Consider the following 27,894-nt stretch of genomic DNA (forward strand, 5'->3'; position numbering starts at 1 on the left):
AGCGAATATTCTTTTTAAGGGGTAAGTTTTTGTATCAAATGTAATGTAATAAGTGCTTCTATAAACAATGTAAATTGTTTATAGAAGCACTATTATTATGTATTAAGAAATAGACGGAATGACACACTTTTTAAACCTTCGTGGTTTTTTGCTGTGTCTAAATTAGATTTGTTAAACATTCTTTATGTTGGTAATTAAAAAAAAAAAGTATCTGATAAAGAAAGATTTTACGAAAATGGAGTGTATTTTCGTAAAATCTTTCTTTATCAGATGGGGGTGAAATGGGGGTTGAAAGGTTACATGAAAAACCTATGTTTTTGAAGTAATAGATATGAAAATTGGCATTTAGGTATTCTGGGTTCTGTGCCTTAAGGTGAGTAGGTTAGTGACGCCTTTTGCAGCGGGAAAATTTCTGATCTCATGAGAAACCAGAAATTTTACGCGGTCGAAGTCGCGGGATTATCTAAAATGATTTATACAGATTTTTATTATTTAAAGCTAGTAACCTAAATGACAATTTTCACGTCTCTAACTTCAAAAACATAGGTCTTTCATACAACCATTGACCCCCCTTTCATCCCCATAGGGGGGAATCTTCTTACCTGATACCTACCCCCTAGAAAGAACTTACGTTTCAAATTGCAAGTTAAAATAACAATATTTAAAACTTTTCTATAAAACTATTTTACCACCCTTACGAGGGGAATTTCCCAAACTGACTTATACAGATTTTTATTATTTAAACTTAATAACCTAAATGTCGATTTTTACTTCAGTGAGTGAGTGATATTTCTATATACACGGTGAAATTTTAGTGTTTGTCTTCCCGCAGCAGAACGATTTGCCCTCAGTAGTACTATGGAAATTTTGAGTTAAACTTAAAAAATACAAATGTTTTTGTCTTAAAATAATTTAAAAAAAAATCGACAACTCTAAAGTGTGAGAAACAGTAGTACCTCCCTAGATGTAACGTGAATAGTGGGTAGGTACATCCACTGGAACCACGCTGTCAATAAAGTGAAAAAGTTTAGAGCAAAATAAGCTCTCGCGCGTAGTGATATGGCATAAACTAGCCTGCACGCACGTGGTATCACTATTGGTTCGAGGTCTCTCTCGAGGTCTTTTCTCGATTGTAAATTTGTCATTTTTGACTCAAATATTTTTATTTATTTATAAATCGATTGTAATACCACGACACAATCATTTTGCTTTGGGGAAAACAACCATTAAAATTTCAGCGTGTATATGTCGCAGGTATATTGTCAAAGCAGTGATATTATAATTTCAGTAGTGATATTATAATTGAACGGTAGATTGTCAATCGACTTCATTTCTCAAAATTTAACGGTCTGGTTTTAGTGTCATTGTAATGTCACGGGGACACTATAGTGATATTGTAAGGCAATGATATTTTGACAATTTGCTGGTCATTATGAGGCCGTCTCTGATTGGCCGTTTCGAATGTTAATTTTGCAATCATAGAGTTATAAGTACTATTGTACTAATATCATAGAAAGTAATAAGATACTTTTCTGGAGCAGGACTTTTTTGACCAATCAGAATGCTCGACGTCTCCCACTGCCAACTTCACTCATAATAAATAAATAATGAATAAATAAATAAATATCTTTATTTGCAAAAAAATTTGGCACGTACGACTTTGACCACTGGCTCCCAAAGAAGTACTTAGTTTAATTAAATAATAATGTCGACTCTCGGATACTGTCAAAGGGAGCAGAGTACGAAAACAACGGAAAGAGTTTTTAACAATTTTGTTCATTTACCGCAGTCCCCGTTGAAGGGGAATTGATAACGGGGACAGCGGGATAAGTTTTTAATAATTTTATTCAAATCCCGATGTCCCCGTTAAACGGAAATGACAACGGGGACAACGGGATAAGTTTTTAATAATTTTATTCAAATCCCGATGTCCCCGTTAACGGGGATACGGCTAACGGGGACAACGGGACTGCTACAACAGACGGTGGACGTGGGTTTTTGCATAGAAATATTTGAAGTCCCGGAGAATGACAAAGGCTACTTTTATCTCGGCCAATCAGAGTGCCCATATGATTTTTAAAAACCTAAATCCACGCGGTCCAAGTCGCAAGCAGCAGCTAGTCCATACTAATATTATAAATGTGAAAGTGTGTCTGTCTGTCTGTCTGCTAGCTTTTCATGGCCATTCGTTCAACCGATTTTGACGAAATTTGGAGAAAGTTTGCATCCCGGGGAAGGACATAGGCTACTTTTTATCCCGGAAAATCAAAGAAATGTTTAAAAACCTAAATCCACGCGGACGAAGTCGCGGGCATAATCTATTTATTTATAATCGAGTAGCTAGAAGGTAGAACACAAAAAGCAGCAAAACAGTCGCATTTTTTAAACCTACGCGTGTTACGTAATTAAAGGGCTTAATAAAAACTAATAAATTTAATTTATAAAGATGAATAATATTTAAACAATAATTAAAACAAAGAACTTATACTTAAAGAAACAGAGTAACAGTGTAGAACAGAGTTTGAAATAGAATGTTTGGATTTTGGGATATCTGGGTTATATATGTGATTTGGAACTGGAGAGGATAATGAATGGTCTAAAGGACGAGGGCGAGATTTGGTTTGTTTACATAATAATGATTTGTTTACAATATAATGGAGTACATTTTAAAATAGGCTTATTTACTAATGTGAGGTTTAAAGGTTATAGATAGGTACAATTATAGGTTAGTAGGTATAGTTAGATATATTATTAAATTATATTGAGTTAGTACAGTTTATCTCTAATACTTAGGTATAGCTTAGGTATAGAAGTACATAATATGGAGATATGGAGGTTATCTAACACCTCCCCTCTTAGAATAAAGATCGGGCCTTTGGAGTGCGCGATCTTGGGTTAGTTGTTGGTAGGTCTTCTTCTTCTTCTTCGTCTTTGGAAACTGTATTCGTGATGATCGTGGCCATTGGGATAGTTTGATGCTGACGAGAGTTGTCGAAACAGTTGTTGAAAATTTGAATGCAACCTCTGGATTGCAGATCTCGATCTGGTTGGTTTTGGTTTCGAAGGCAGAAGCGGCGCCAGGGACAACATTTATATTATATTAGGAAAATGAGCATAGATGTGCCCAGTGCCATAGTGGCAAAAGAGTATTTGGTATTGGAATCACTATGATTGAAGGAGTTTTGATACTCCTTTAGAAGTTGTTTTTGTACTTTGATTTGATCCTTGATGATGTACAGCGAATTCAGTGGTATGTGTCTTGTTCTGCATTCAATGTCACAAATGTTGCGTAGAATCTGCATCTTGTTTCGATGAAATGATTTTAGAGTCTTCAGAGATCTTTTGATGTTCAATTTAAATTTTAGTGAAAATATCCATCGGTTATTTTTAAGCGTTTTAAAAGTGTTGCTATTTGTTGAGAATAATTTAATTGGCAATTTATTGGTAGTTCTTTTTGTTGCTTGTAGAATCTTCTTTCAGGTAAGTACGACGATCTTGCATCTTTCCGGAAGCTTGTAGACACGCAGCGTTGCCGTGTCGTAGAAGTGGCAAGTTATGTTTGCTCGAGGAAAGGAAGGTAGAATAAAAGAGGAATTGGAATGATTAAAAGGAATGGAATATAATGTTATATTATGATAATATAAATTAATTTGAATAAAATTGTAAAACCTAAATTAACTTAAAGAGATTTGTGTATAATATTAGAGTTATAGATTCTATAAAGTTGTAATATTGTGTAAAGTGTTATGTATTTTTGAAGCAATTATATTGATGAAGCTTTTCATGTGATTATAATTAAAGTTTTTGATGGATACGGTAAAATAATAGATGGGCAGATTGTGCTCGATTCAATAGACAATATGCTTGTTGTAATAATATCTAAAACTATTTTTGGGCCAATTGTAAATTTTAGGATTCAGAAGATATAGTCGATATTCGTTTTAATTATAATGAGTTAAAAATGATTTCAATAGTTTGATTTAAGTATGATCTAAATATTCGCAAATAGAATACTTAGGTATTTGTCGTACAAAATTCTTAAAATAGTTTTAATCGAAGTTCAAATAGAAGTATTAATTTGTGATTACAAGTTTAGAATTCATTTATAATATAGAATATAATTTAGCATAAAACGTTAGGAGTGTATGAATTTTTAAATTTATTGATATAGAAGTTTTTCACAAAGATGTAGAGTTTGTACAAGAATAAATTTAAGTAAAGATAAAATTGTAAAACTGAAGTATGGGTATTCATGATTTCAGCGAATTTGGTATTGAAATGTCGTGTTTCATTATTTGGTTGATTTCGTGGGATAGGATTGACCATCACCAAATGATACGACCTGAAAAACATTATTCTTTTATACGACTTAGAAATTATTTTTTTTTTTTTTGAATTAGAGAGTTTAGAAGTATAAAAGATTTGGTAAAATTGTATAATTTGTAAATAGAAATTTGTAAAATAATATTATTTTAATTGTATAAACTATGTTATGTATAAATCTATCTAAAACTATCTAATATATAAATTAAAACTAGGTATCACGTTGATCATTGCAATCCTGTAAAGGTCTTAAGCGATTGCCGTGAACTAATTGGTTTCTACCAGATTTCCTTATAATGTAATTTTCGTTGAACCCTTTTCTTGCAATTTCGTATGGTCCTTCCCATTTGCTATCTAGATTATTAGGATTAGGTACGCGGAGCATAACTTTATCGCCTAATTGAAAATCAGCTATGTTTTTGATGTTATTGTCATAGCGTATTTTAGCTCTATCTTTCATGCTGTTAAGGTTTCTTTGAGCTATGTCACGAGATATTTTAAGACGTTCGTTAAGGTCGTTAAGGTAGTCACTTGTTGTGTACTCGCGCGAGTCTTTAAGGGTATAAAGCAAACGAGGTTTATATCCGAATAGGAGTTCATGAGGTGTGAAGCCTGTCGACTGATTCAGTGAGGTATTATGGCACATTATTGCAAGTGGTACGATTTGATCCCAATTGTGGGACCTTTTTGTAGAGTACATGCGTATATGGTCTCTGAGTACCGCATGGAATCGTTCTAATGCGCCGTTTGTTTGTGGATGATATGCTGTGCTGAACGTGTGTTGTGAGCCTAATAATTTCATTAGCTGTTTCAGGATATTATTGACAAATTCACCACCTTGGTCTGAATGAAAACGTTTTGGGATGCCATAATGTTGGCAGAAGGTTAGAAGGGATTTAGCGACAGTGATTGCTTGTTTATCGGGAATGGGATAAGCTTGGACGAATCTAGTTAAGTCGTCTTGTAAGGTCAGTATGTATTTGTTAGAGTCACCTGTAATGTCAGAGTAAGAAACTAAATCGATGGTAACTCGTTCGAATGGTTCTGTAGAAGAGGTTGTTATAACCATGGGAGCTTTGTATGTTTTTCTTTGTATTTTACCACGTTGGCATGTCATACAGTTATTAACATAGTCTTTTATAGTATCAGTCATACCATTCCAAAAATATTCGGATCTGATTTTACGTGTTGTTTCTACTATTCCTCTGTGTCCTGATAAACGGTCATCGTGAAATGTTTTTAAAATTTCAGGGATTTCTTCTGGATTTGGATGTTTAACCTTATTTTCACAAATCGTAATTTCACAGTCATAGGAGTCAGCTAAGTATGCGGTGATGTGTAGTTGTTCGTTGCCTTGTAATTTACATGTTGGGTAATTTTTGAGATCTGGGACGAAAAGTGATTTGCAATTATGTTGTTGTAAACAACTTAGAAGAGTTTTGAAATAACTTTCAGAATCCCATGAGTCGAAATGTGTTGGCCTTGTACAACCGAAAAACATATTTTGTTTGTTATTTGAAACCACTAAATCGACATCGTAAAGTGTTTTGGGTTTTTCTAAATATGGATCTACTTGAGGACATGTTGAGATTGCAGTGTTAAAAAGGTCGTTCTTATCTGACAGTTCGCATGAAATGGGAATAAATATGTCTTTATGTCTGTCGTCTAAGAGATTGTCTGGAGAAATATGGAGATTTGGAGTGTCGAAGCTATAAGTGGAGTTTTCAAAAAAATGAGAGTAATTGATTTGGAGATAATCTTCTGAGAATACTTCAGTAGGTTTTGGATTTTGAGTGGAATTTGGAATGTCGTTATCGTCGAGTGTTGGGTCTACAACATTAGTGTTCATGACAGGGGGTCGTGAAAGCGCATCGGCGTTTGTGTTACTTTTACCTGCTTTATAAATAACTTCGTAGTCAAATTCTTCTAGTTTTAGTCTCCATCTAACGAGACGACTACCTGGGTCTTTTATAGAAAATAACCATGTAAGTGGTTTATGGTCATTCACAATTTTGAATTTTCTACCGAATAGATAAGGACGGAAATGTTTGACGGCCCAAACAATTGCCAATAATTCGCGCTCTATAGTGGAATAATTTGATTCGGCTTTATTAAGTGTGCGAGATGCATAAGCTATAGGTAGATCCTTGCCTATTGGTCCTTGAGATAGAACTGCGCCGATGGCGTGTATTGAAGCATCAGTGGTTAAAACAAATTCTTTTGTAAAGTCAGGATATTGCAGGATAGGTGGATTAATTAGTAAGTTTTTACACTCTTCGAATGCTTTTTGTTGGGTTTCGCCCCAAATAAAAGGTGTGTCCTTTTTGAGAAGACTAGTAAGTGGTTTAGTTATTTTGCTAAAATTCGAGATGAATCGTCGGTAATAGCCTGTAAGACCTAGAAATGCTTTTATATCTTTGCAGCATTTTGGAACTGGAAAATCTTTGACTGCTTGAATTTTGTCTGGATTGGGTTTTACGCCTTCGCTAGAAATAATGTGACCTAGGTACGCTACTTCACGTCTTAAGAATTCGCATTTGTCAGGTTGGACTTTGAGTTCGTATTTTTGGAGTCTAGAAAATACTTCACAAAGTTTTTGTTCGTGTTCTTGTAGACTTGATGCAAAAACAACAATGTCATCTAGGTATACAAAGCATCTTTCACCTTGTAATCCGCAGAGTACGGAATCCATTACACGTTGGAAGGTGGCAGGAGCATTCTTAAGTCCAAAAGGCATTCTTTTGTACTCGTAATGACCATAGGGTGTATTAAATGCTGTTTTAGGAATGTCTTCGGGTTCGACTTCGAGTTGATGGAATCCTGAGGCAAGATCTAAGGTAGTAAAGTATTGAGAGTGTCCTAATTTGTCTAGAATGTCAGTGATGTTAGGAAGTGGATAGCTGTCACCTACAGTTACGTCGTTTAGTTTGCGGTAGTCTATGACTAAACGCCATTTTTGTTTTCCAGAAGCGTCAAGTTTTTTAGGAACTACCCAGATTGGGCTACTCCAAGGGGATGAACTAGGTTGAATAATATCTTGGTCTAACATTTTCTGGACTTGAGTCTTAACTTCGTTTTCGTGAACTTGTGGGAATCTGTAAGTCTTAGTATGAATGGGCTTGTCAGAGGTTGTAGGTATTCGATGTTTCGTGTGGTTGCTGAATGTGAGAGAGTCGCCTTCAATAAAGAATATGTCTGAAAATTCGGAAACTATTTTGTTTAAAGATTCTGATTCTTCGGAATTTAGATGTTCTTTTCTTACTAACTGCATAACTTTGCTTTGACGGTCTAAAGAGTTCATGTTGTTAATCGTTATAGGTTCTTGGGATGTGTTGTTGTTTGTAATATTATAGTCATTAGTATTAAATGGAACCGCATTAATAATAGGCGTAGTGATTATCTCGTCGTTTTTGTTAGCATTTACACAAGTGATATAGAATGAATTGTTTGTGACATTTACTAATGCGTTAGGAATAACGATGCCATTAGCTAATATTTGTTTCTCAATAATGGCTGTGCCCGAGTCAATGTTATTTGTTTTACATCTAATTATGGTTTCCGTTCGGCTTGCAAGAAATTGTTTATTTGGATCGTAATTAGTGACGGGTTCGTTAAGATAGTGAAGCTTATAGGTTTTATCACGTATGCGCATTGTTTTTGATTTCATGTAAATATTGGCGTTAAACTGTGTCATGAAGTCGTTACCTAAAATACCATCCGCTTTAAGGTTCAAATTGGCTACGTGAAATTTAAACTTTGGGAAGTTGTCTAGAGAAACTTCAGCTGAGCCAAAACTGGTGGTTGATGTTTGCGAGTTAGAAATGCCTATTATAGAGACTTTGTCTAGGTCATTTAGCTGAGCTGTACCTATTTTGTCTTGTCTCAATATTGAAATTCCTGAACCAGTGTCAATTAATAGAATTACGGGTTGATTTTCTATTTGGAATGTGCAATGTAATAAGTTCTCGGGAGGTACGTCATTTAGAGGCGATACGGAGTAGGATTGAATAGGGTTTGAATCGGTAGGAATAGTATTCTGAGGTTTTGGGTTAGGTTTAGGTTTGGGTTTAGGCTTTGAATGGTATCGTGATTTGGTAGATTTACGGGATTTCGTAGGAATAGTGGGTTTGGCATGATTTTTTGAGAAATTGGTGAAATCAGTGGAAATGGTAGGTTTGGTAACGTTAGTTGGAATAGTAGTAGTAGAACTCGTAGGTAAGTTGGATTCGGTGGAAATAGTAGGTTTGTTAGAATTAGTAGGTTTTGCGGAGCTCGCAGATTTAGTATTGTTGAAAGATTCGGAGTTAGTAATTACATCAGTACTGCGGGTTTGGGGCTGGTTACCCTGTTCGTGAGTTACCGATTTTGATTGAAATTCAGATACAGTGTTCGAGGATATTGAATCTTGATTGGTTTGCGTAGATGCATCTTTGTATTGTCTCCGATAGACTGGCGATGCGTCATTGATTTCCTTAGAGGCAGTTATATTGTGTCCCCGATGGACTGGATTTTGGAAACTGCGACTAAGACTTTGTTTGGGCAGAGTAGGTCTGCTTACCATTTGAGTTGGAAATTCTCTAGGTTCAAACTCGGTGTCGGAGTTTGGATCATTGAGCAGGAGGCTGAAGCGATTTCCGACGAGCTGCTCATTTCGTTGGTCGCTTCGCAGTTTAAATTATTTGCATAAGCTGGAGGAGCTGGTAGGGCACGTTGTATTAGTGGGCGTGTCTGTGCCGAAGGGGTTGGTAAGGCTCGTTGTGTTGACGGGCGCGTTTGTGCCAGAGAGGCTGGCAACGTGTTTCGTATGAGGGAGTCCGACTGGATATTATTGCGCAAGTTATTGTTATATGCTCTTTTGCGACATTCAGATATTAGATGACCTGGATTTTTGCAATAGTTACAGGTTTTCGTATTTGATGGGTATGAGTTGTACGAGGATTAGGAATGATTTGAGTTCGTTGTAAGCTGGGTTTATGTTGATTCGTGTTATTTTTAAATAAGGATTGCCTAGCTGTGTTCATAGCTCGTATTTTTTCTTCTTCTATGGCAAAACGCCCAGCTACAGTTAGGTTTTGGAAACCTCGCGTTCTTAGCATCGTACCTATTTCGGAGCTAATGCCGTTAACGAAGACGCTTAAGGCGGTCTCTTCTGTTGTTGCCATCCGACCTAATAACGTATTGTCTTTGATTTCGGTATTTAGTTTTTCAACTATTTTGCTTCGGCATAAGTCGACTCTGTGGAAGAAGTCGGTTATGCTTTCGGCTGGTTTTTGGAACATCGACTGTAGTTCTAAATTGAGATGTGAAATCGTCTTGACATTGGAGAATTTCTCAATAAGGTAGGACTTAAGGTCTTCCCATGAAGTATATTGTTTAGAGTGGACATCGGAAGCACATGTACCCGTTATGTTATTTAGTGCATAGACGAGTAGGATTTGTTCCTTCTCGGCGTCTGCTAGAAGAAATGCAGAGTCACAAGACCGGACAAATCTGTAGATTTGTTGTGATTCTGCGGTGTCGAATGTTGGGATGAGTTTTAATAACGTGTTAATTTCTTCATTGTGTTTGTGTCGTGTATCGGCGATTGAGATAAGTTGGGATATAGAGAGTTGGTGTATGGTTCGTTTTTTATGGATTTAGGCATGTAGAAATAGGATAAATAGATATAAAATAGTACACACAAGGAAAAAAATAGGAATTGAGCAGACAAATTAAGCCACTTACCACAGTAACATCAAGATGAGGAGCATTGCGTTCGGCGACATTTGTTAAAAGCTTGCAGCTACCGTACGTTTTGAGCTATTGTCTCTTGACGCACGTTCTTGTCGTCTTAAATTTGCACAATTAATTTAATTTGTTACGCAATTATCCTACCGAACTGCGCCAATTTGTTACGTAATTAAAGGGCTTAATAAAAACTAATAAATTTAATTTATAAAGATGAATAATATTTAAACAATAATTAAAACAAAGAACTTATACTTAAAGAAACAGAGTAACAGTGTAGAACAGAGTTTGAAATAGAATGTTTGGATTTTGGGATATCTGGGTTATATATGTGATTTGGAACTGGAGAGGATAATGAATGGTCTAAAGGACGAGGGCGAGATTTGGTTTGTTTACATAATAATGATTTGTTTACAATATAATGGAGTACATTTTAAAATAGGCTTATTTACTAATGTGAGGTTTAAAGGTTATAGATAGGTACAATTATAGGTTAGTAGGTATAGTTAGATATATTATTAAATTATATTGAGTTAGTACAGTTTATCTCTAATACTTAGGTATAGCTTAGGTATAGAAGTACTTAATATGGAGATATGGAGGTTATCTAACACACGCTCTAAAGGTGGTCACACAACGCGAAAAAACGTGTGTGCGGTTCACACGCGGCAGAAGTGTAACCTTCAGAAAACTAAATTTCGTGAGAATGTGACAAAAGCAGAGAATAGGAAGTTTATTTATTGAATATACCTAATATTTGTTAGCAAGTTTAAAAAATATTTTAATTTTTATTCTATTACACGATTACACAGCAATACCTGTCACCTGTCAGTTGACGTGGGACAGCTGTCAACTTGCGCGGCGAAGGCTGGAGGATTTTGATGATAGGAGAGACGGAAAAATTGCGAAACTGAGCTAATTGGCTGTAATACGAACTGAATATAGTGTGATGTAAACTCGAACTAGGCATCAGTGTTCAGGAAGCTTCGAGATGACTTCTTATCCAAAATTCCTCAGTGCTTGAAGACCAAAGTCTTCGAACAGTGCGTGTTGCCAGTCATGACGTATGGATCCGAGACATGGCCGCTAACTATGGGCCTCATAAGAAAGCTCAGAGTCACTTAGCGGGCGATGGAGAGAGCTATGCTTGGAGTTTCTCTACGTGATCAAAGGAAGGTCTCGTAGTGACTACGACTCATACAACTCAGTCGGAATATCGGCAGATAAAAAACCCCAAATTAATCGTGGTACTTACCCGTTATCTACAATTTAATATGTCGTTAAACTACGATTAAAAGCTTAAAATGATTACTTATTCTGAAGGAAGACCTTCACTAAGTATAGTAATATGTGCAACCGCCTCGTGATAAAGGGGCTACTATAAGCGGACCGTTTGCTTTCATGCTTTCATACGACACTCCGCAGGGGAAGGCGTCACATACCGATAGTAGAAGAAGCCTTGTATTTCAATTAACTGCCGAGATAATGACCACTCCGGTCTTAAGGCGAGTTTACACAGACCACCCTCTAGCTACCACAGAATTCATACTTTAAAAAAATATATTGTAGGCTGAGTTTGTTGTGGACTCTTCTCAGATCTGGCCGCGTCTGGAACCCTCGTAGCTTTTCATTGTATTGCAAATTGAGCAATTGACCATCAGAAAGTGTACCCAATTTAAATAAATGGTTTGACTTTGACTTTGGTTAAAATAGCGAGCAAACGAACAGGCGGGTCACCTGATGTTAAGTGACCGCTGCCCATGAACATTTGCAGCACCAGAGGAACCACAAATCGGTGCCCGGTTTTCAAGAACTTGACGAATGATGTAGCAACACACAAAATTATACCTATTTCAACATTCGGGGGATGATAAGGGGGGAAATTGGCTCTCCAGCTCGCTGCCGGAACACATAGGAAACTTTGCGGTTGGTTACGACTGGAGTGGTGGATGCATTCGACGATTCAAAAGTAGGTACTTGTAAAAGTTTAATTAAATAAAAAATAAAAATAAAATTTATTTTTTTGTGTGGTCGCTAACCAGCCGCATTCCTTCCACTCCTCTTTTTCCTTCCACATGCCTATTTAACATTCCTCCAGTGACATGATTTTCTTCCCTCCGCATTATATGCCTATACCGTTCCAGCCTATCACCCCTCATATTTTCTACCACTGGCCCTGCTTTTGCAGCCAAGCTCTAGTCTATAAGTTTTTTTAAAAAGAATATTAGCTATGCTAATTAGACTAATATTCCCCTTTCCCCTCCAACTAAGCGTAAAGCTTGTGCTGGGAGTCTAGGTGCAACAATTATAGTGCAACGTGGGGTGGGGTTTCAACCGACGACCTTTCGGAATTCAGTCCGCTTCTCAACCGTTGAACCATTGAGGTTTTGAAACAACGAACTGATCCTATAAGGGCTCTTGCTCCTTTAGAGGTACGGAACTTTAAAAAACAAGGCAGGTATAAGTTCACAGATCCTGCTTTTTGAGATTCAGTAAATTGATCGAACTAGAGTCCATCTTCACTTACCATCAAGTGTGAGCGCACACCACTTCTGTGTAAACAGTCCCTTACGACAACACTCGTCCTGTCACTGGGAAGCTTTTTGCAATATCTTGCAGAAAGCGTTATGGTGTTTACGTGTTAATTTCACATTATAGGCGTTATGGTTTCTGGGAACTTGTCATTTATAGTTTCTAGAGATAGACATAATTGTTTCCACACTTTTTTGTTGTGACTCGAGGTGGGATTATTTAATTAATTTATTGTGGACGTAGCCCGTTAGTAATTTTCTATAGGATTAATATGAGTTTTTATTTAATTAATAACACTAGCTAAGACTCGGCATGAGTTGCAATTTGCAATTCGACTCGCGCGCCTGTAACGTTGTTGTAAATATAATATATCATATCACAAGTCTCAATAACAACTGTAAAAAGTTTCACAGGCACAGGAGTGCACGCCACCACATAGGTCGCCTTCCTCATCCACCCGTTTCCCTGAACTGATCACCTTCTTATGCTCATCAGTTCAGCGGGCTGAAGGTCCCACTCCAGAACACAACTGCCTTAGCAGCCTTCGGATCCGCGACAGACGTGACCTGCTTATTGCCACTTCAATTTGCTAAACCCATAAGTTTTATCGGACATTTTGATTCCCTCACGGAATTCCTCACTACTTACCTACTTTGTCCCTCAGAGAGACACCCAACATAGCACGCTAATTAGTCATAATACCATTACAATTCGTACATATGTCTATACATTTTTCTATACCTATTTAAAAAACCGGCCAAGTGCGAGTTAGACTCGCGCACCGAGGGTTCCGTACTACAGTCGTATTTTTTCGACATTTTGCACGATAGGTAAATCAAAAACTATTAAGTATGCATAAAAATAAATAAAAGTCTGTTTTAGAATATACAGGTACCCTTTCATATGATACCCCACTTGGTATAGGTAGTTATCTTACTTTGAAAGTTGAAAATACTAATTATTTGTTCATAGCACATTTTAATTTTTTTAGTAATGTAACCACAAATGCACAGTTTTCGGATTTTTTCTCTTACGTGTGCTATAAGATTTACCTTCCTACTAAATATCATGATACTAGCTGTTATTTTAATTCAGCGGGAAGTAGGTACCTTATAGGTTTCTTGCTAGACAGACAGACAACAAAGTGATCCTATAAGGGTTCCATTTTTCCTTGTGAGGTACGGAACCCTAAAAATCATTCCTTAATTCCTGACACAGCACTACCTAGTGTGGGAACCATTAGAAAATGTTTAAAGTCAAAACTGTTTTGTTAAATAATTTTTTTTCATTTTTTTTTCAATTATTAGAAAAATACACACCGCACCGTTGCGCTATTAGTAAAACACAATGAAATGATTCAAAGTAGTAAGCATGAACGCCTCGCTTGCAGCTAATTGCAAAAACTCGTATGTCCATTTGTACCGATATGACAGCCATAGTTCCATATATCTTTTTTTTCCAGAAGTGCAGGTGTGAGAACTGATAGATGCACCAATTTTGTCGGCTCTATGTTATTGCTGTACCCTATCCACGGATTGAAATTAGTAGAGCGCTCTCTCTGTTTAGCTCATTATTTGTATGGGATTGGATGTCCAATTTCGGCATCATTTGGAAGGCAAGGCCAAATTAGCCTCCCAAAAGCTTGGGATGCTCAACAGAGCAAAGCGGTACTTCGCGCCCGAGCACAGGCTCCTTCTCTATGCGAGCGCAAGTCCGCCCTCATATGGAGTACTGCTCTCATCTTTGGGCCGGAGCACCCCAGTACCAACTCCTTCCATTTAATCGGATCCAAAGGCGGGCTGTTCGACTTGTGGACGATCCCAAACTAACCGGCTCGTTGGAAAGCCTGAAGCATACACAGAGACGTAAGCTCTCTTTGCGTGTTCTATAGCCTTTATAATGGGGAGTGCGCTGAAGAGCTGTTTTCCCCTATCCTCATTCCACTCTCCTTATTCTAAAACCTCACCACACGCCACCATAAGCAATTTCACCTTCCCCGCCTGCTCGATCGCTGGCCATTTTTATCCGACTTCAAAAAAAGGAGGAGGTTCTCAATTCGACTGTAGGTATGTTTTTTTTTGTGTATGTTTGTTACGCGATTACTCCGTCAATAATGAACTAATTTTGTTAATTCTTTTTTGTTTTGTAGGACATACTTCAAAAGTGGTCCCATTTTAATTTGGTAAAGTTTTGATGAATATCTTCGGAGATAGACCCAGCCTAGGTCCAGCAGTGGATGTCTATCGGTTGATGATGATAATGAAAGTCTGAGCAAAGTCAAAGTACGCTCTATAGTGACGAGCATAATACAGAAGAGCCAATTTGGTTGGGTCGAGGTCTGTAGTCGGCACCAACGGAATCGGTGTGTCTGTGCATAGCAATACGCACTCGTTAACGTACCTACGTTTGGATCACGCGAAGTTTAAGGCTCGTTGCACACGGCCGGCAAAAACGTCTGACAAGTGTTTTGTGATAAGCAACGTGCGTGTACTAACTTTGAGCATCTTATAATCAAAGAGATGCGCCATTGGTAGACATGCTATTATAACCTATCACACTAATATTATAAAGGCAAAAGTTTGTATGCATGTGTGGCAAAAACTGCTGGACGGATTTGACTGAGAATGGAGATAGATTGTACGTTGGATTAGCACATAAGCTTCATTTTATCCCGTAAAAATCTGTACGGGAGCGGTGTGCAGGCTCGACCGTACCAAAGGGGAGATCTCCCACCGAGCAGTTGGTTGTGCTCGGTAGCGCCAGCTGGGCCGACGGTTATGTCTTGAAACTTCTATATATAGTCCAGATTGCAGAAAACTCCGTTAGTGCGATTGCTATCGGCGGTACATTTGTTCGGGACTACGTCATCGATTGAACAGCGCCATCTAGTTGCGCTATTGTGGTACCCGCCACATCACTCCCCTCCGAGACGAACGCGTAGTGTGAAGCAGTGAAGAGAGGTGGCGTTGTAGCGTGAAGGCGTGTGAAGGGCAATGGCTGCTAACCATCCAGAGAAGCGGTGGACCAGGACGCTTGTAGCTGGTGATGGAGTGCAGAGCCATTGTGCCCCGAAGCTGTGCTACATCCGTCTTACAGGCCTCGATGTGCTTGCTGTTGCTGCTTGTAGACTTGGAGTTGGAGGAGACGTCAGCTTGCGGTGTGTGATCCAAAGGTGTTGCGGTGTATGCGATCACCCTTGATCACGTTGAGTGCGCAGTGCGGAGTGCGGCGGTGTGCGGTTGATCTTCGACGTCGGCTGTTGTAGTGTGCGACCATTCTTGATTTCGTCGGTTGTTGAGGTGTGCGACCGTTCTTGATCACGTCGGTTGTCACCAATGTACGGGAGCGGTGTGCAGGCTCGACCGTAGCAAAGGGGAGATCTCCCACCGAGCGGTTGGTTGTGCTCGGTAGCGCCAGCTGGGCCGACGGTTATGTCTTGAAACTTCTATATATAGTCCAGATTGCAGAAAACTCCGTTAGTGCGATTGCTATCGGCGGTACATTTGTTCGGGACTACGTCATCGATTGAACAGCGCCATCTAGTTGCGCTATTGTGGTACCCGCCACAAATCCATGGTTCCCGTGGCATTTTTATGACGTTATGTTGGCTCAAGTACTTATTTTAAAGAAATAATTGATTTGTTTTGTACATTGCATACAATTTTTGTTTTTTGAAGTTATTGTGCAATGGTGGGTTGTAGTAGGTAGGTATACTAGTATACTAGGCCACAATAGACAAAGCGAATGTAAATATAAGGAATATAGAAGGAATAACATTTCACAAGTAAGTACCTCTGTTTGAGCGAGAGGGACTATGGGGCACGCTAGTTGCATATCCAGTGGCAGGTTTGCCCTAAGGTCCAGTAGGCCCGGGCCTAGGGCGGCCAAGTATTAGAGACGGCCAATCGTGACAAAAATTTCACTGATGTTATGATAAAAATTGGCAATAAAAAAAATCGTTAAGTAGGTATGTAGTCTTTTATCATGAGTGCTGAGAAAGGGGCGGTTGGTACCTATTTACTACATGGCCTGGGGCCTAGGGCGGCCAAGACTGCAAATCTGCCACTGTGCATATCTGTAGGTATATATGTATATCTGTCAAAGTCAAAGTCAAAAAAAGTCAAATGATTTATTCAAAATAGGTAATTAATAACGCTTTTTGATGGTTAGATGTTGGATTTCTAAGATATAACGGTGATAATTACGCAAACTTAAAACTAAAGCTACGAGGGTTCCAAACGCGCCCAGGTCTGAGAAGAGCCCACAACATACTCAGCCGGGTGTGCTGTGTTTCATAGCCTACCTAGCATCAAATTTGACGCCTGCTAGTGACGTCGAAGCCTCAACGTTTTGTTAGAAGTTTGTAGTATAAGACCCGCAAATTACTAATACGCCCCGCCATTTTAGTGACATCAGCACTAGACTGAAGTTTCGAGCTGATGGTATATTTTTACTTAAATATACGTCAAATGACGTCAAAATGACATTATTTTGATGTTAATGAGACATGGTTCCAGCGCATTTTGCGGGACTTATATGTCGTGAACTGTGGCATTGTCCTCTTGCTAACAACAAACAAGTAATGTTGAATATCTATGGTGATATGAAGTGGGGGCGATGATGGTGGACGTCGGTCGGGTCGCAACTTCGCCGTCCGCGTCGTCGTAATCGCTTGTAGTCATCAATGTTGGGTGACATGGAAACTTTACTGAGAAATTGTTTGTACTCCATAATAACTGCCCTCACAATCACTGTAATCTAAAGATGTACATGTGTTCCTTAGTGCTTTTACACGTTTGATCGCCAGCGCGACGATTACAGCTGTATAATTGTTTGTAGTTAAGTAGGTAGGTACATTGACCAAGTTATTAGTTAACTAAGGTAGGTAGGTACACTAACGACACGCAAAATTCCGAATCATTTATTTATTTATTTACTAGCTGATTACCCGCGACTTCGTCCGTGTGGAATTAGGTTTTTTAAAAATCTCGTGGGATCTCTAGGATTTTCCGGGATAAAAAGTAGGCTATGTCACTCTCTAGGTCTTAAACTATACCTATGCAAAAAATCACGTCAATCCGTTGCACCGTGGCGACGTGATTGAAGGACAAACCAACACACTTTCGCATTTATGATAAGGGTAGGTACTGATTCAGATACAATATGTTAGCCCTTGACTGCAATCTTACCTGGTGGTAAGTGACAATGCAGTCTAAGATGGAAGCGGGCTAACCTGGAAGGAGTATGGCAGTTTTTAATAAGCCCATGCCCCTTTGGTTTCTACACGGCATCGTACCGGAACGCTAAATCACTGACGCCTTCTATTTTTTTAGGGTTCCGTACCTCAAAAGGAAAAAAAGGAACCCTTACCTAGGTATAGGATCACTTTGTTGTATGTAGGTCTTATAGCACACATAAGGGGATAAATTTGAAAACCATGAATTTGTGGTTACATCATTAAAAAAATTAAAATGTGTTCATGAACAAATAATTAGTATGTTCAACTTTCAAAGTAAGATAACTATATCAAAAGAGGAATCATATGAAAGAACTCTACCTGTACATTCTAAAGCAAGTTTTATTTATTTATTAGCTGACGGCGAACTTCGTATTGCGTCGCCTAACAGTCGATTCTTTATTTTTTAATTTTTTTTAATACTTACTTACAATTTTTAAAAAAATTCTCTCCGTAGGAACCATCCTCGTACTTCAAGGAATATTATAAAAAAGAATTAGCGAAATCCGTTCAGCTGTTCTTGAGATTTGTGATCAGCAACACATTCAGCGATTCATTTTTATATAAGTAGGCATAAAAAGATATTTTTATGCATACCTAAATAGTTTTTGATTTATCATGCAAAATCAATGCAATATTTTTTCGGTACAAATCCATACTAATATTAAATGTGGAAGTATGTCTGTGTCTGTCTGTCTGTCTCTCTGTCTGTCTGCTTGCTTTTCACGGCCCAATATACTATCCGATTTTGATGAAATTTACAGTGAGAAGAAGCTTACAGGTACAGAAGTAGTTTACATCCTGGGAAAGGACTTATACCGGAAAATCAAAGAGCTCCCACGGGTTTTTTAAAAACCTAAACCCACGCAGACGAAGTCGCGGGCATCCTCTAGTTAAAAATAAACCACTTTTTAAATGGGCTACACCAGTCTCCTTTCATTCTCAGTTTCATCACACGAACTTCATTTCGCTATAAGAAGCCTTATCGTGAAGGTAGACACACTAACTACTTATAGGTAGGTACCTACCTAGTAACATTTGTAGGAAGTAGAATTGTAATGGGATTTGCATGTGATGTACCGTGAGTAGATACGACTGATGCGAGCTACCTATAGGTATCTACGCACTCTACAGCCTACTGTCTAGGTACAACTATAATCTCTGAGGATCACGGACCGATTGATTGATTAATTATTTATATAATTATGTATTACATACCTATTGTATGAATATGTCATTAACTACTAGATGATGCCCGCGGCTTTATCCGCGTGGATTTAAGTTTTAAAAATTCCGTGGGAAGTCTTTGATTTTCCGGGATCAAAAGTCGCCTATGTCCTTCCCCGGGATGCAAGCTATCTCTGTACCAAATTTCATCAAAATCGGTTAAACGGATGAGCCGTGAAAAGCTAGCAGACAGACAAACACTTTCGCATTTATAATATAAGTAGTATGGATATGGATTTGGTTGTACCTACTAGCTTATCCTCGCAACTTTGTCCCGCGTGGGCACCACAGTCCACAGTCCACAGTCCACAAACAAGCCCCATAGGAATTGAATTTTCAAAAATTCTTTCTTAGCGGATGCCTACGTCATAATAGCTGCATGTCAAATTTCAGCCCGAACTGTTCAATAGTTTGAGCTGTGCGTTGATACATCAGTCAATCAGGCAACTTTTTCTTTTTTATATATTTAGATAGGTACTTAAAGTTAAAATGGCGCTTTAGAAGTCACTTTGTACGCATAATAGGTACTTAGAACCTTCTTACATTATTTGCAAAAAATACAAAAAATTGATTGGTACGTATTTTTGTAAAACTTACGATTCGTTCAAACTGAATATAAAAAAATTAAAAATTTTGCAACTGTCGCCCGCTTCGACCATTTTGTACACAAAAATTTTAAATTGAAATTGCTCGAACGAAAATTGAAATGAAAACCATACAGAGGTCTAATATAATAGGTATGTAGTCTATGTATACGGCGAAGTGAAAAGTTTGTTAGTTTGTTAGTTCATTTCATACAGTTTTCAGATGAAGCTGCTTCAAATCAAAGTAGAAATATTTTTAGTTGATTGAAAAACTATCTATTCCTACTCTATTTCATTGAAACACTTCAGTGCGCTAGAGGAAGTAGTCTATACATATATAAAAGGAAAGGGTGACTGACTGACTGATTGATTTTTTAAAGGCCAGCTCAAACTACCGGACCAATCGGCTGAAAGTTGGCATGCAAATAGCTATTATAACGTAGACATCCGCTAAGAAAGGAGTTTTGATAATTCAATTCCCACGGTGATAAAATCATCATCATCATCATCATGATCAACCCATCGCCGGCTCACTACAGAGCACTGGTCTGGGAGGGTTTTGGCCATAGTCTACCACGCTGGCCATGTGCGAATTGGTAGACTTCACACACCTGTAAGAACATTATGCAGAACTCTCGGGCATGCAGGTTTCCTCTTGGCCAGCGTGATAGACTATGGCTAAAAATCTCACTCTGAGAGGAGATCCGTGCTCTGTAGTGTGCCGCCGATGGGTTGATCATGATGATGATGATTTAGATGTTAGGGAACCCTTTGTGCGCGAGTTCGACTCGCGCTTTACTGGTTTTTTAAATATTGATTATTCATTAATTAGTCATTATTGTTACGGCATGGCCAGGTGCTATCGACACCCGTTCTCACGTCGCGCGTCGCATGGCAGTTCCGTGGAATCGCGAGACTGAATGCGCTGACGCAGTGTAACCCGAGGACCTGCAACGTGTGTCGGCTCTTTACATCATAAAAACTACACTACGACAGCTACATTTATGTTTAGAACTTCTCCGCCATGTTTAGAATAAAATTGCGGTCAATTTTAGACTTGTCTCTACACAAGTTGAAAAAACCCGCCAAGCGCGAGTCAGACTCGCGCACCGAGGTTTCCGTACTACAGTCGTATTTTTTCGACATTTTGCACGATAAATCAAAAAGCTAAGTAAAGGTAAAGAAAACCCTTTGATATGATACCTATCCCACTTGGTAAGTACCTAATCTTACTTTGAAAGTAAAACATACTATTATTTGTTCATGAACACATTTAAATTTTTAGTGTTCTGTACCTCAAAAGGAAAGAAGGACGGATAGACAACAAAGTCCATCGCCCGCTGAGTGACTCTGAGCTTTCTTATGAGGCCCATAGTTAGCGACCATGTCTCGGATCCACACGTCATGACTGGCAACACGCACTGTTCGAAGACTGTGGTCTTCAAGCACAAGACATCTCGAAGCTGCCTGAACGCTGCCCAACCGAGTTGGATTCGGCGTCCAACTCGGCTTCTTATCATTGATCATTGTTTTTAGTAGGTTCTTGTAAACGTTTGGAACATAACGATTTCTTTTAAATTAGGCCTTAGCACACTGGCGTCATGTCACAGCCTATTATTTACAAGCCTTAATGACATGCCTACATTTCAATAATTATAATAAGTAGAGTAGAACCTTTGTACAATATTAGCTAGTATAATAAACCCTATTTCTTGAACAAATAAAGTATATTTTAAAGCGCAGTATCATCATGCATGGGGTTGAACTTTTATCTATATTTCCATCGATTTGGAACGACTGGTTAATATAAGGTTTTTTGGCTAGTTATCTATTGTTTATTAACTGACATCGTTAATGTTAAAATTTAAGTGTTTTTTTTTGTATTTTCACATGGTTTTGAGTTTGAAGGTAAGTAACCTCGCGAAGTTGAAACAGCTAGCAGCAACATTAGATTCATATGCAGTTATTAGTTACTGAACCACTAAAGATTTTAATGAAATCTTCACCAGATTTAAATAAATGAAACCCTTTAAAATATATCGATAAAAAATGCGGATTAGCAGACTTCAAATACCTTTGAGAACATTATGGAAAACTCAAACATGCTCACGATGTTTTTTTAGATATTTAAGTAATTGCCTGCAAAAAATTAGAGATGCGTGCCCGGAATCAAACCCCGACCCTCCAAATAGGAGTCTGACGTCCTAACTACTAGGCTATCACCGCTTAGTTGGAGTTGCGGGAACGGAATCGAACCCCCGACCTCCAAATAGGAGGCTAGTACGTATTATTTGTGAACGCATCGCAAGGCACCTAAGGTAGCGAAGGAGTATAAAGGCTGGGCGATAAATCCAAGCCGTTACAAGTTGCGCACAAGTGGACACTAACTCACGCTGCTCGCTGCTGCGGCTCGGAGCCGGACAGCGCCGTGGCATGGTGCCCGGGCCCTGCCCACTTGTGCGGTATTGCTTCGTCTCGCTGAGGCCTACAGGAAACGCTCCAAGACTGTGAAGTCTACTCGTCATTACAGTTGCCTCGTAAAGTCACTATTCTTGACACCATTTCATAAATCAGAAAAATCTCTAAAATGCAAATTGAGCAGATTTACCTTTAGACCTATTGTACCGTAAAATTGTGTTTTTACCTATACTTTATAGGTACTAAGTGGAATATTATTTTCTAAGTAAATAGAAAAGGTGACTAACTGACTGATCTATCAACGCACAGCTCAAACTACTGGGCGAGTAGAACTCATGCAGATAGCTACTGTGACTAATACATGCGCTAAGAATGGATCTTTGAACATTCAAGCCTTAACGGGGTCCAACTTCTAATACCTATGGTTTCCAAATTTGAATGGTTGAAGTCGCAGGCATCAGCTAATCTAAATTAATATATAAAAGAGAAACACCACTGACTGACTAATCACGAAATCTCAGAAACTACAAAGCCTACAAACTTGAAATTTGGAAGGTAGGTTCTTTCTAGGACGTAGGTGTCAGCTAAGGAACGCTTTTGAGGACATCCCCCCCCCCCCAAGGGGGTGAAATGGGGGGTCGAAGGTTGTATGAAAGTCCTATGTTTTTGGAGTTAGAGACGTGAAAATCAACATTTAAGTTATTAGCTTTAAATAATAAAAATCTGTATAATTCAGTTTGGGAAATTCTCCCCTTAAGGGTGGTAAAATAGCAATGTTCTTATAGAAAAGTTTTAACAATTGTTATTTTTAATTGAAATTTGACATGTAGGCTATTTCTAGCCTATCATATATCTAGATCAAACTAAATTCCCCCCCTAAGGGAGTAAAATGGGGGTGGAAGGGTTATATGAAAACCTACGTTTTTGAAGTTAGAGATATGAAAATTCGCATTTAGGTATTCTGGGTTCTGTGTCTCAAGGTGAGACTGAGTGAGTAGGTAAGTGAGGCCTTTTGCAGCGGGAAAATTTCAGATCTCATGTGAAACCAGTACGCGGACGAAGTCGCGGGCATCTGCTATAGTTGTTCTATATTTTTCTGATTCGACTATAGGATCGAGCTTCCCTGTTAAGTGAAAGAAACCAAAAAAAGTTTTTAATTAATTAGGTATCTAACTTAACAATTTAAAAAAAAACTTAAGTAAGTCGTGTGATGGATTCATAAAATAAGTACCTACCCTAGGTAGATAGGTATTAGGTACCAAACTTACCTAGTTGCAAGCAAAATAAATAACCTGCCTATACTTAGTAAGCGACAGGTCGAGATGGTAATCGGGGACGGAAAGTCCCGCACATCCGCACAGCCTCCACGCTAACCCAGTGCGGGCGAGCGTGGAGGGTTATTCAAGGGGCGGACCAACAAATTCCTAAAAGGCCGGCAACGCATCGGCGGCGGTTCCTCTGGCGCTGCAAATGTTCATGGGCAGTGAAAATCACTTAACATCAGGTTTGCTCTTTTGCTCGCTGTCTCTATTAAAAAAAATTACATAGCTTTCTTTTTGATCAATAGCAATATATAATAGGGGGCCCGAGGAGTGCCTACACAAAAAATAGACGAAACTATTTAGCAATAGCGGCCTGGCAATAGACCTAAACCATTGAACAAAGTAAATAGGTAAGTAAGTATACATAGGTGTTGCGGCAAAACTTTCTCGTTCAAATCAATTATCGTGAACTGATTTCAAATAACACCGCCGATAAGATCTTATCATTGATAATGTTTTAAATAAGAAATAGATAAACAAGTAGGTAACACAAATACACTTTCAATTGTTTACCTGGTTAATTTTGTTATACTTAAAAGTAGGATACCTAGTATTTTATTGCGGGCAGTATAAAGACCTAGGTATAAAAGTTTAATTATAAAAGAATAGGTGACAATTTTATTCATGATGAGTAAAAAAATAGGCTCAGTTTCATCATCATTAATCATTATGAACTGATAGACGTCCACAGCTGGATATGGATCTCTTGTACAGACTTCCACATGCCATTGTCTTGGGCCGCCTGAACCCATTGACTCCATGCGACTCTCTTCCTCTGTTCAGTAGTAGGGGGCCTTCCAAATAAGCGCTTTCTGGTGCGACTCGCACACGAAGGGTTCCGTACCATCGTACAAGAAATAACACTTTCCAATTTATTTTTTATTTTTATGGCGGTCATTTCGATAGCGGCCATAGAAATACACATTCTATGAAAATTTCAAATCTCTACTTATTACGGTTCACGAGATACAACCCGCTGACGGACAGACGGACGAACGGACAGCGGAGTCTTAGTAATAGGGTCCTATTGGCACCCTTCTGGTACCTACGGAGCCCTAAAAAGGTAAGAAGTTACAAAGCTCTATGGCATGGCGTAATTGACGTGGTTTATCTAGGTACGCGTTACCAAGACTTATTCTGAGTTGCGACATGCAATAACCGCTAAAAGAGATTGTGCGGTTTTTAGACAGCCATTGGTTTACGATCTAAGATCCTAGTAGGTTCCTAGGTAATTCATCTAGGTGTACCTGTAGTGTAAGTAAGTATATCTAACTACAACTTTTGTAAAGTTTTAGCGCACCAGAGCGGGATAATTCGCTAACTCTTTCTCCTTTTTCTTGATATTTCTACCTACTATGGCTTTTCCCAGTGCCACAACAGCACAATGCACATATGCACATTGGCTCAGTGTCTTACACTGTATGATAGCTACAGAGCTCATTTGACATTGGTTGGTTCTATATTGCTGCTTCATTGAGTGAAATCAAAATAGATTTTCGTAGAAAACCTCCAATGGATTAAAAATAAATGTCAAAATATGAGTTGGCGAATAGTTGCGAATCAATATTCTGGTAGTAAGGTTATTATTAGAACCAAATATTGGCGTTGATTCTCATGTTTTTCCCTAGGTAAACTAAATTTAGAGTAACTGCATCTTTTTCTTTTTAATATTGCTAAAAGAGGATGTAATACTTATGGTATGCAATGAACCAATGTTGCATCATACAGATTAGATCTGTTTCAGCGGATTACAACAAATTAAGTTTTTGGTTCATTGCATATCATGGACTTCCGCAAAGTAACGCCTGCTTCTATACAATATGTAATATAAATATTAAGTTTACTGCACTTTACAAATTAAGATACACGCTCGCGACTGGCAGCTAAAGTCACAAGGTTTAACAGTTCTAAGTTAAATTAGGTATGTCTTTCTATCTTTTACTTGTTAATTTGGTAAGAAAGAGATGCTAATAGCTACTCTTTTTAGTTGCGCTCAGAATCAGCACCAACAATTAAAATTAGGAATTTTGAATTGCCCGATTGGAATCCAATAAGAAATAAGTATGGTTTGCATGTTTCCTCTCTCATTTTACAAACAAAGAGAGCTATCAATTATCGGTGTTTACTACCTGTATAGTCTGTTAAGAAGAGATTTTATGAGATTTTACTATATCTAGGTAGTAGTTAAGTAGGTATCTCAAGTAGAATCTCAGGTGGTTAATTCTGTTGTACACAATTTCTAAACTCAAATGACAGCATACTGATGCGCTAACTCAGTGTCTAACACCGCATGACAGCCACCGAGCTCATATTTTAACATTCATTTTGAATCCATTGAAGAGTTTCTACAAAAAAATATTTTTTTATCACTCAGTGAAGCAGCAATGTAGAACCAACTAATGTCAAATATAAGCTCAGTGGCTATCATAGCGAGTCACCCCGCAGGCCTTAATACAAGTAGATATTGCTATACCTTTCTTAATGTTCTCTCCGGAAAAGCTTAGGTACAGATTGTGTAGGTACCTAAGTACCTAAGTACCTACTACAAAAAATTCACCACATCTAGTTGATTTTCGCGACAGGTCGAAATGGAAATCGGGGAGGGAACGCTCCGCACAGCCACACAGCGCCCGCACTAACCCGATGCGGGCGAGCGCGGGTGACGTCTGGGTGTGCGGGGCGTCCCCCGCCTCATACCCCGATTGCCATCTCGACCTGTCGCGGACTATACCTCCTTAATATTGTACAACTCTACAATAATTTTCTAACTTTTTGGTATCTACTAGAACTACTCCGTATGACCCGAAAAAAAATTGGTAGGTACTTACGCAGAGATTGATATAGGTAAATACTTCAATGCCAAATCAGAATTTAGCCATGATTCTATTATTTTGCCTTATCAAAATATGGAAAACTAGATGATGCCTGCGACTTCGTCCGCGTGGGAACTCTTTGATTTTCCGGGTTCAAAAGTAGCCTTCCCCGGGGTGCAAGCTAGCTCTGTACCAAATTTCACTAAAATCGGTTTAACGGATGGGCCGTGAAAAGCTAGCAGACAGACAGACAGACACACTTCCGCAGTTATACCTAATATTAAGGATGGCTATGGGAATTGTGAAAATACATCGCGCAGTTTTGCTTGTAAAATCTATATTTTTGATTGATGATAGATTGTAGATGTCGTAAGATAAGCAGTGTCTTGGCCTCAATGGGCAGGCTTTTCACGTCCCTAAGTAGTGTGAGTATAGTCCGTACAAAATGACTTCTCACACGCCATTTTAACTCTATGGGACAGCTATCATGTTAAAAGTACGGTTCACCTTTAAAATAAGGACTAAAATCATACTTTTAACATGAAATTTGACACATCAAGTTAAAATGCCGCAAAACGCATTACTTAGGTATAAGTGGTTTCCAAGTTAATAAAATATAACAATGGAGTGACGTTCATTTTCGTTTGTAATGCATTTTCGTTTGTAATGCATTTTCGTTTGTAATGCATTTTCGTTTGTAATGCATTTTCGTTTGTAATGTATTTTCCATTCGCTGCGTCAAGATGTCCATACTAAATGTCATGTTATAAATTATTCTCAAACTTAGGCAAGTGCAATAGGTATGAAGGAGATTGAAGACAACACGAGTAGAATGTACTTCGCTTAGTCACATGTTGTCCCTATAGGACATGGAATTAGTAGGTAGGTTCACTTGGTACTTACTTAACTAGGTAAGCTTAGTTAAGTGAGATACTAAGGTACTTTTTAAGTTTCTCCCTCATTTAGCAATGAAAATGGGAGGAAAACTGTTCCAAATCCGTGTAACCTAGTGTTAGTAGTTTGAAGTATTGGTTGCAGACTTACATCTTGCTGGTTAAAGAAGTCATCTTGGGCTTCCTCATTGGGGCAGCCCATGTCCTGCAGCAAGGGCGTGACGTGGCGCTCCCAGTCATCCATCATCGGATAACTCATGCGGACCCCGGCCACTCAATACTGTTCACTGACAACCATCGTAACAACCAGGAAAGTCACTCGAACCAACTACAGTGACCGAAACCAAAACTTTACGGGCTTCAAGTAACCCAAAAAAGAGCGCGAAGTTTTCGCGCCAACGAAACTCGAACTTTAGGGAAATTGGCGCGCTTTCCGAGATACGCTTACGCCCTCGCACGCGCGGGGTTCGCGGGATGTGTGAGAGGGTGAAAGAACGTCGCGGTTCGGCTCGTCCGCGCATCGGATGCAGGGCTCGGTGAGTTCGGTGCGGCGCGGGTCCCCGGCCGCCCGTGGACGCGACCGGAACAGGAGTGCGTGCCGGCCGCCGCACGCCCTCCGCGGCGCGCCGCCTCGCCGCCGTCCCGCTCGCGCAGCGCGCGCGCCCTCGCGCCGTCCCGCTCGCCGCCCCGGCGCCTCACGCCTCCCATGGGCGGCCGTGCAACATGGCCGTAGCGCCTAGACCAGCTCCGAACATGAGCAGCGCCTGCTCTCTATAGTCTATACCACCGCGCGAGTGGTCGCTGCGCGTGGAAAATCAC

At 39.0% G+C, this 27,894-nt stretch overlaps 1 protein-coding gene and 1 pseudogene across 1 annotated transcript in view; both read right to left on the minus strand.

Annotated features, from left to right (window-relative positions):
- The window catches only part of LOC117995282 (homeobox protein caupolican-like), a 360,854-nt gene that overhangs the window by 210,787 nt on the left and 122,173 nt on the right, over positions 1-27,894 (minus strand). The window lies entirely within an intron of this gene.
- Positions 8,584-27,319, minus strand: LOC138404539 (uncharacterized; annotated as a pseudogene).

This window comes from Maniola hyperantus, chromosome Z (assembly GCF_902806685.2).
Source record: "Maniola hyperantus chromosome Z, iAphHyp1.2, whole genome shotgun sequence".
NCBI lineage: Eukaryota > Metazoa > Arthropoda > Insecta > Lepidoptera > Nymphalidae > Maniola > Maniola hyperantus.